Here is a 10822-nt window from a genome sequence, read left to right as displayed (position 1 = left end):
ACTGCTGTGTAGAAGGTGGTTTTGAAAGACTTTTGACAGTTTGTTTCCAGTTCAGTTAAAGCTACACTACGTAACATTTTCAAAGTATTTATTTTTCATTATTTCATTTCTTAACAATGCTCTTAAAATGTGCCGCATCACTACCAAATACTGAGCTTTTTATTAGAGTTGTGACCTTTCTGTGTTGAGTTCCTATATTCTCCCCGTGTTGCATGGGTTTACTCTGGACACTCCGGTTTCCTCCCACAGTCCAAAAACATACAGGTTGTATCGGAATTTGTGGAAATTGTCCATAGGTATGAGTGTGTGTGTGAATGGTTGTGTGTCTCTGTGTGCTCTGATACAGACTGGCATCCTGTCCAGGGTGTCCCCCACCTCTCGCCCGTAGAATCTGGGATAGGCTCCACCCCCAACAACCTCCATAAGGGTTAAGCAGTAAAGAAAATGAATGAAACTGGAAACGAATGCATATATATAACCAGAGAAACTAAGGTAAGAAGTAACAGTTGCAGTTACATTTTCTTGACACTGGGGGGAGCCACAAACGACCTGTTCAGTCCTACGTATTGATGCTTTAACAGCATTTTTTTACTGCTTCGGCACTTGAGTTTTCTTTAAAAACTTGTCATCTATCCACAAGTCGGTTAAATAATTGCTTTCAAGTGTTGGACCAGTAGTGTCTTAACTCAATCAGATAGAGGCCGACATCTTTAGGCCCTCAGTCGTGGGCCGAACACATTTTATATTATATTTGTTGTCTTTAACATGGATTTTTAAATTCTGATCAACCTCAGTTTTACTGTGATCGTACCTTCTTTGTATAATTATTGACATCCGTAATCTATGATCCTTAACTTCTCTTGAACACTGACATCTTTATAGATCAACATGAACCTTCATCTACTTCTATATTTAAGAAATCATCCAGTGAGCCTTGAGTTTGATTTATCGTCAAACCTCTCACCCCAGTGTATCTCTTTTGCACATTGGAATAAAAGAAAATCCATCCTTGAGATGCACCGAAAATTCGGACTCTGAAAAAGTTTGACTCATTTTCGGCTTAAGCAGAGCGACATTTATCAAGGAAAAGAAAGTTAGAAACAAGATCACAAGCTCTGGACATTCACTTCAATTTAGTAGCAGTTAATAGAGAATATTTTTTTTGGTCGGTTCCTCTGGTGCATCTGCTGCAACATGATTTATTTCATTGTAGTTATTTTCATCTTCTGAGCAAAGCGGTGGAGACGAACCACTCAGTGAAAACGATGCTTTTGGTGTTTTGCATAAGAAAATAAAGATGATTCAAGTCAATGTGACACACGATTGTAAAAACACAAAAATATTACGAGGATAAATGTTTGTGATAAATACTCGGTAACAGCCTGACATGCAATTGTACAAAGAATTGCGCAATTAATTTGTGTTTTCTCGCCTCGGTTTAAGCTAATCGTTTTGATTACATTATCCCTACTTTTGATGTTCTCTTGCATCTTCACGGAGCAGAACCCTAACACAATATACTGTTTTTCTTCCATTTTACTATTTAAACCTTGAGATTATTATTATTTTTTTAACAATTGTTTAATTTATTTCATTTTTAAATGAATGTACATACCTAGCGTCAACCCTATCACTAGCCCTAACCCTAAAGAAAATTAATTTATTTTTATTTTAACTTAACTTTTCAATGTAGCATTTTATTCACATTTTAAAGATTCCTATTGTTTTTTTTATTTTCTTTTTAAAATGAATAGTACAAATCAAAACATTTACTTTTATTATTTCATTATCATTTCATTTAATCACTTAACAATGTAACCTTAATCATAAACCTAAAAAATAAAGAATGTTATTTAATTTGTTCATTCCAGTTTATTTTTCACTTTTTCAATTTGAATTTCATAACTTTAAACTAAGATCTATGTCAGTATTTTTTTTTCTACAACAGCATATACATTGAAAGACTAGAACGGGGATCAAGTCTGACCGACTTCCCACCTCGGTGTGTGCACTGTGGGGTCAACAGAATCATCAATGATCTGCTGTTTATGGACCATAATTGAACTGTGGATCTGGATCCTGGCAATAGTTCTGCTGGTTCTCACCCCCTTGACTGAGTCAACTGCCGCCTTTGGTCGTGAAAATCAGTCAAGACGGTTGAAATCAAGACGCCAGGATCACAGTTTAAGCTCCTCCTAATCACACCTTCACAGCCGCCTGAAACAATAGTAGCCCCCGAACCGCTGGACCACTTCCCTTCTTTCTACCGGGTCGTCTGACGACGCAAGCCAGCTCAGAGTTATTAGCATACGGCTCTGTTACCTGAGATTGCTTTCTGCCGGTGTGACACGCCGAATATGAAATGAGCCACTGATGGACGGAAGGCCGTTCTATTCCCCCGGCGCTCCATTCATCGCTTTCAAAGCTTCTTTTTTCCTCACCTTTTTTTTTTTTCCTCCAGCTTTTGTCTCCATCGTCCATCGACAAAAGCTGCTTTGAGGGGCCGTGGTCTCGGGTGATTTAGGCGCTGATGGATCTTTTCCAGAGGGACGCATCACAACAAGCAGATGATGCTAGTGGTGGATTGAGGGAATGGTTTTCCTAAAGATGTATTACACATCTTAATACAATACTACAAACACATTTACTCACATACTTTACAGTGAGAAGTTTTTTAATCATGACAAGATGGCGCCAGAAGGTTTTAGGAAACTCGTCAATTTTTCAAACTCGCTTTTTCTCTTATGGAGGTTGCGGGGGTCTGGAGCCTGTCCCAGTTTCATAGGGTGAAAGCGGGGGACACCCTGGACATGAAGGCAGACAACCATTCACACACACTTTATTGAATATTGTTTTGATAGTTTAAGCGCTTTGTGACCCTGGTCTGGAAAAGCGCTCTATAAATATAAATTACTTATTTACTATGGACAATTTCCCAAAGTTCTCAATCAACCTCTGTATGTTTCTGTACTGTGGGAGGAAACCGGAGTGCCCGGAGTAAACCCACGCAACACGGGGACGCAACATACAAACTCCACACAGAAGGGTCACGAATTGCCTCCTTCCCGACCTGGAAGCGAACCCGCAACCTTCTTATCTCCTTCGTAGATAAACCTAAATCACGAACGTGTGAGCTTTTGCGCAGTTGTCAAATACTGCATATTTATATGGTTACAAAGTAAGAAAAATGATCTTCTGTTGTTTTATCTACTTGGTAAAAAAAAAAAGAGTCTATTTTTCTTCATATGAAAACATGAATGTTCAGAGCGGTTCACTCGGCGTCTCACAGACCCTAAGGGTGAGTTGAGAAGAGAATGGTTAAAGGTGTAGAGGGGCCACCCAACAGAAAGGCACTTAGAAGTGACATTCCATGTCCCTAGAGCTCGCTTCTGCAAACGAGGATCAGATCGCTAAGGTCTGAGGTTTTCGGCCTGGCTCACATTACCCCCCGTAGCCCTTTGACCCCTCTCACAGGTACTGAGCCCAGTGGAATGGGGTCTCACGTTACGGTTTTTCACGGGTGTTAGGTTGGCCACCAGACCCTCGCCCACAACCCTGGCTCTGAGTGAGAGCCCTGGTGATCCACGTCCAAGGGAAACTGGGTTCCATTTTTTTGTTGGTCATCATAAGGAGCTACTCTTCGTCTGGTTTCTACCCCAGACCGGGTTGCCTTGGGTTACCCTACAAAGCCCTTGACGACATAGATAGTCGGATCATTGGTATCACTCCACCCCACGATAAGGTGCTAGCTTTTAGAGGGTTCAAGTCTTTTTTAAATGTATATTTATATATTATTATTTATTTATTCATCTGTTTTCTTATGTTACTGTAATTGACTGCTTAAAATTCTGAAGAAAGATAAGAAAACAAACTAATTTTTAATGACATGAAAATTTGGCGTCCTGTCCAGGGTGTCCCCTGCCTTTTTCCGCAGTAGAATCTGGGGTATAATAATGCCCCTCGACAACCCCTTTAATGGAATAAGGGGTACAGAAAATGAATGAATGAATGGTGATGAGTTTCATCGATGCCCCTGTCAGTGTTCATAACGTCAGTTTGTGACTTTTTCATGCGTCCATTTTTTCGCCCGACTACTGGACTGTAGACTAAATATGTGTCCGGCGTCCAGCATGATCTCAGCGATGTCCTTAAAAAAACACACAAAACCTCCTAAAAGGTTTTACTACACCAGAAGCATTTTTGCGAGCAGCTTTACGGGACATTTATAAATTAAAATAAACCTTTTTATACCCATTTCAAAGTTCAAGTTGCAGTTGTTCTTACAAATTTGCAAATAAATCTAGGCATTTGTAAACTAAAATTCACATTTGTAAGTGGAAAAGCAGATATAAATACAAATTTATAGATATTTTTACACATTTGCAAAATAAATGCTACTATAAAAGCAAGAACGAGTCAGGCCACCAGTTTTGTCAGTATTTTCTTATTAAAAGATAAAATAAACCTGCAAATCCTTATCTGCGTATCACTATAGGTTTTTGCAAAATTAAAATTTACATTGAGTGGAGTAACAGAAAAATTTACAAATTTTAAATAAATTGTCAGATGAGGAATCTGACTTACAATTGAATTAATATCATAAATCTAGGCATTTGTGAAATGAAATACACATTTGTAAATTGAGATTCCAATTGTAGAATCAAGTTAAAGTTATACTTACAAATGTGCAAATAAATCTAGACATTTGTAAATTGAAATACACATTTGTAAATTCAGATACCAATTTTAGGATCAAGTTACAGTTATACTTACAAATGTGAAAATAAATCTAGACATTTGTAAATTGAAATACACATTTGTAAATTCAGATTCCAATTTTAGGATCAAGTTACAGTTATACTTACAAATGTGCAAATAAATCTAGACATTTGTAAATTGAAATACACGTTTGTAAATTCAGATACCAATTTTAGGATCAAGTTACAGTTATACTTACAAATGTGAAAATAAATCTAGACATTTGTAAATTGAAATACACATTTGTAAATTAAGATACCCATTTAAGGATCAAGTTAAAGTTTTACTTACAAATGTGAAAATAAATCTAGACATTTGTAAATTAAAATACACATTTGTAAATTCAGATACCAATTTTAGGATCAAGTTAAAGTTATACTTACAAATGTGCAAATAAATCTAGACATTTGTAAATTGAAATACACATTTGTAAATTCAGATACCAATTTTAGGATCAAGTTACAGTTACACTTACAAAAGTGAAAATAAATCCAGACATTTGTAAATTTAAATACACATTTGTAAATTCAGATACCAATTTTAGGATCAAGTTAAAGTTATACTTACAAATGTGCAAATAAATCTAGACATTTGTAAATTGAAATACACATTTGTAAATTCAGATACCAATTTTAGGATCAAGTTACAGTTATACTTACAAATGTGAAAATAAATCCAGACATTTGTAAATTGAAATACACATTTGCAAATTCAGATACCAATTTTAGGATCAAGTTACAGTTATTACAAATGTGAAAATAAATCTAGACATTTGTAAATTGAAATACACATTTGTAAATTCAGATACCAATTTTAGGATCAAGTTAAAGTTATACTTACAAATGTGCAAATCAATCTAGACATTTGTAAATTGAAATACACATTTGTAAATTCAGATAACAATTTTAGGATCAAGTTACAGTTATACTTACAAATGTGAAAATAAATCTAGACATTTGTAAATTGAAATACACATTTGTAAATTCAGATACCAATTTTAGGATCAAGTTAAAGTTATACTTACAAATGTGCAAATAAATCTAGACATTTGTAAATTGAAATACACATTTGTAAATTCAGATACCAATTTTAGGATCAAGTTACAGTTACACTTACAAAAGTGAAAATAAATCCAGACATTTGTAAATTTAAATACACATTTGTAAATTCAGATACCAATTTTAGGATCAAGTTAAAGTTATACTTACAAATGTGCAAATAAATCTAGACATTTGTAAATTGAAATACACATTTGTAAATTCAGATACCAATTTTAGGATCAAGTTACAGTTACACTTACAAAAGTGAAAATAAATCCAGAAATTTGTAAATTTAAATACACATTTGTAAATTCAGATACCAATTTTAGGATCAAGTTAAAGTTATACTTACAAATGTGCAAATAAATCTAGACATTTGTAAATTGAAATACACATTTGTAAATTCAGATACCAATTTTAGGATCAAGTTACAGTTATACTTACAAATGTGAAAATAAATCCAGACATTTGTAAATTGAAATACACATTTGCAAATTCAGATACCAATTTTAGGATCAAGTTACAGTTATTACAAATGTGAAAATAAATCTAGACATTTGTAAATTGAAATACACATTTGTAAATTCAGATACCAATTTTAGGATCAAGTTAAAGTTATACTTACAAATGTGCAAATCAATCTAGACATTTGTAAATTGAAATACACATTTGTAAATTCAGATACCAATTTTAGGATCAAGTTACAGTTATACTTACAAATGTGAAAATAAATCTAGACATTTGTAAATTGAAATACACATTTGTAAATTCAGATACCAATTTTAGGATCAAGTTAAAGTTATACTTACAAATGTGCAAATAAATCTAGACATTTGTAAATTGAAATACACATTTGTAAATTCAGATACCAATTTTAGGATCAAGTTAAAGTTATACTTACAAATGTGCAAATATATCTAGACATTTGTAAATTGAAATACACATTTGTAAATCCAGATACCAATTTTAGGATCAAGTTACAGTTATACTTACAAATGTGAAAATAAATCTAGACATTTGTAAATTGAAATACACATTTGTAAATTCAGATACCAATTTTAGGATCAAGTTACAGTTATACTTACAAATGTGAAAATAAATCTAGACATTTGTAAATTGAAATACACATTTGTAAATTCAGATACCAATTTTAGGATCAAGTTACAGTTATACTTACAAATGTGCAAATAAATCTAGACATTTGTAAATTGAAATACACATTTGTAAATTCAGATACCAATTTTAGGATCAAGTTACAGTTATACTTACAAATGTGAAAATAAATCTAGACATTTGTAAATTGAAATACACATTTGTAAATTCAGATTCCAATTTTAGGATCAAGTTACAGTTATACTTACAAATGTGCAAATCAATCTAGACATTTGTAAATTGAAATACACGTTTGTAAATTCAGATACCAATTTTAGGATCAAGTTACAGTTATACTTACAAATGTGAAAATAAATCTAGACATTTGTAAATTGAAATACACATTTGTAAATTAAGATACCCATTTAAGGATCAAGTTAAAGTTTTACTTACAAATGTGAAAATAAATCTAGACATTTGTAAATTAAAATACACATTTGTAAATTCAGATACCAATTTTAGGATCAAGTTAAAGTTATACTTACAAATGTGCAAATAAATCTAGACATTTGTAAATTGAAATACACATTTGTAAATTCAGATACCAATTTTAGGATCAAGTTACAGTTACACTTACAAAAGTGAAAATAAATCCAGACATTTGTAAATTTAAATACACATTTGTAAATTCAGATACCAATTTTAGGATCAAGTTAAAGTTATACTTACAAATGTGCAAATAAATCTAGACATTTGTAAATTGAAATACACATTTGTAAATTCAGATACCAATTTTAGGATCAAGTTACAGTTATACTTACAAATGTGAAAATAAATCCAGACATTTGTAAATTGAAATACACATTTGCAAATTCAGATACCAATTTTAGGATCAAGTTACAGTTATTACAAATGTGAAAATAAATCTAGACATTTGTAAATTGAAATACACATTTGTAAATTCAGATACCAATTTTAGGATCAAGTTAAAGTTATACTTACAAATGTGCAAATCAATCTAGACATTTGTAAATTGAAATACACATTTGTAAATTCAGATACCAATTTTAGGATCAAGTTACAGTTATACTTACAAATGTGAAAATAAATCTAGACATTTGTAAATTGAAATACACATTTGTAAATTCAGATACCAATTTTAGGATCAAGTTAAAGTTATACTTACAAATGTGCAAATAAATCTAGACATTTGTAAATTGAAATACACATTTGTAAATTCAGATACCAATTTTAGGATCAAGTTACAGTTATACTTACAAATGTGCAAATACATCTAGACATTTGTAAATTGAAATACACATTTGTAAATTCAGATACCAATTTTAGGATCAAGTTACAGTTATACTTACAAATGTGCAAATACATCTAGACATTTGTAAATTGAAATACACATTTGTAAATTCAGATACCAATTTTAGGATCAAGTTACAGTTATACTTACAAATGTGAAAATAAATCTAGACATTTGTAAATTGAAATACACATTTGTAAATTCAGATACCAATTTTAGGATCAAGTTAAAGTTATACTTACAAATGTGCAAATATATCTAGACATTTGTAAATTGAAATACACATTTGTAAATTCAGATACCAATTTTAGGATCAAGTTACAGTTATACTTGCAAATGTGAAAATAAATCTAGACATTTGTAAATTGAAATACACATTTGTAAATTCAGATACCAATTTTAGGATCAAGTTACAGTTATACTTACAAATGTGAAAATAAATCTAGACATTTGTAAATTGAAATACACATTTGTAAATTCAGATACCAATTTTAGGATCAAGTTAAAGTTATACTTACAAATGTGCAAATATATCTAGACATTTGTAAATTGAAATACACATTTGTAAATTCAGATACCAATTTTAGGATCAAGTTAAAGTTATACTTACAAATGTGCAAATAAATCTAGACATTTGTAAATTGAAATACACATTTGCAAATTAAGATACCCATTTTAGGATCAAGTTACAGTTACATTTCTCGCCCGACTACTCGACCGTCGACTAAATATGTGTCCGGCGTCCAGCATGATCTCAGCGATGTCCTTAAAAACACACACAAAACGTCCTAAAAGGTTTTACTACACCAGAAGCATTTTTTGCGAGCAGCTTTACGGGCCTGTAGCTGCAAATAACCCACAGCGAGCCACAGATTCTGAGTCAACGTTGTCGGTTGGTAGCTGGATGCGTGCGCGCTTCGTTCGCTCCGCCAGTTGTCGTAAAAACCTACGAGTCCGAGGACGTTAAACGTTTCCTTTCCTCAACCCCCCGCCGCTGCTGATCCGGATTTGCCGCCAGCTGTTTGGCAGGGAAAGTGGGCGCTTAGACGGTTGGTGTCGTAACAATGAAACCATGGAGTGAGAACTGGGTTTGAGGGTGCGGGGGGGGTGTTTTTTGGCTCACATTGAAACGACAAAAAGACGTTAAAAACTCAACGAGGATCCATCTTATTGGAGATCATTGATCGCACACCTCTTGAATTTCAGAAACTCTTTCAGCTCTGATGTCATGAATACGGTCGAATGTCCTCCCTTGTGGGACGTCCAACTGGGAGGAGGTCCCGGGGCGAGGGCCAGGCCATGCCATAGAAATGTAGTTTCTCAATTGACCTGAGACCTCTAGAGACCTGGATGAAACACCTTTATCCCAAATCTTGAATCTTCTAATTGGCGAACGAAGCTTCATGAAGCTTCATAAAGCAGCTACACAGCACCCGACTCATACTTCAATTGGACAGCGCCACCTGATGCACCCTGACATTTAAGCTCCATGAAGGTCAAAAGAGGGCAGATCTATGTGGCAACAAGGCTGTCCCTTACCTACTGCCTTGTTGGTGAGCCCCTTGAGCAAGTCTACCTACCTTGGTTTGCTCAGTTTCCAGAGTAAAGATTGAGAATGGCACCATGTAAGACGATGGAATACCAGTTTACATAGCTTTGAAGTTGGTGCACGGGGGTATTATTGTAGCAAAACTATTGCAAATGTGTAAAATAAGATGCTAATGAGCATATTTATTTAGAAAATATATATATATATATTTAATGTATTTTTGATCCTGCACACAGACAATCAAGATCCACCTTTCAGAATCTGGGGTTCAAGTTGTAATACTTGGAAATCTGCGACGCATTTGCAAATTAAAATTTAGATTTGCAAATTGAGAAACACATTTTAGAATCGAGTAACAAATATACTTACAAATGTCCAAATAAATTGTCAGGTGAATAATCTCGCTTTTTATTTAATTGATTATCAAAAATCTACTCATTTGTAAATTTAAATTCACATACACATTTGTAAATTGAGATACCAATTTAAGGATCAAATTACAGTTATACTTATTAATGTGCAATTCAATCTAGACATTTGTAAATTAAGATACCAGTTTCAGGATCATTTAAAGTTGTACTTATAAATGTGCAAATAAATGTAAGCATTTGTAAATTCAAACATACATTTGCAAATTAAGATACCCATTTTAGGATCAGGTTACAGTTATACTTACAAATAAATAATTTGTAAATGACAATACACATTTCTAAAGATATGATTACACATTTGTAGATCTGTTTGCACATTTGCAAAACCAAGGCTACATATAAAAGCCCCAGCAAGCTATCTTTCAATTGAACAATTTTGTCTACATTTTCTTATTAAAAATTAAAACACGCCTGCTTTATTTATGGTATGTATTATCTCTGGACCTGAAACTGCAGTTTTCTGCTGCGAGACGACCGCTGGAATACACAATGAAAGAGAGAAAACACACATTGAAGGACACAAAGTGGATCGATCGACGCTGACAATAACCGTTCTAGCTTCTCACGTCCTTGACTCAAACAATCGCCGGCCAAACCTCCCCCCCCCCCACACCATCAGGGCGTCACCATGGCAACCAGC

This window comes from Callionymus lyra, chromosome 6 (genome assembly GCF_982586985.1).
Source record: "Callionymus lyra chromosome 6, fCalLyr1.hap1.1, whole genome shotgun sequence".
Lineage (NCBI taxonomy): Eukaryota > Metazoa > Chordata > Actinopteri > Syngnathiformes > Callionymidae > Callionymus > Callionymus lyra.
This window is presented reverse-complemented; position numbering follows the sequence as displayed.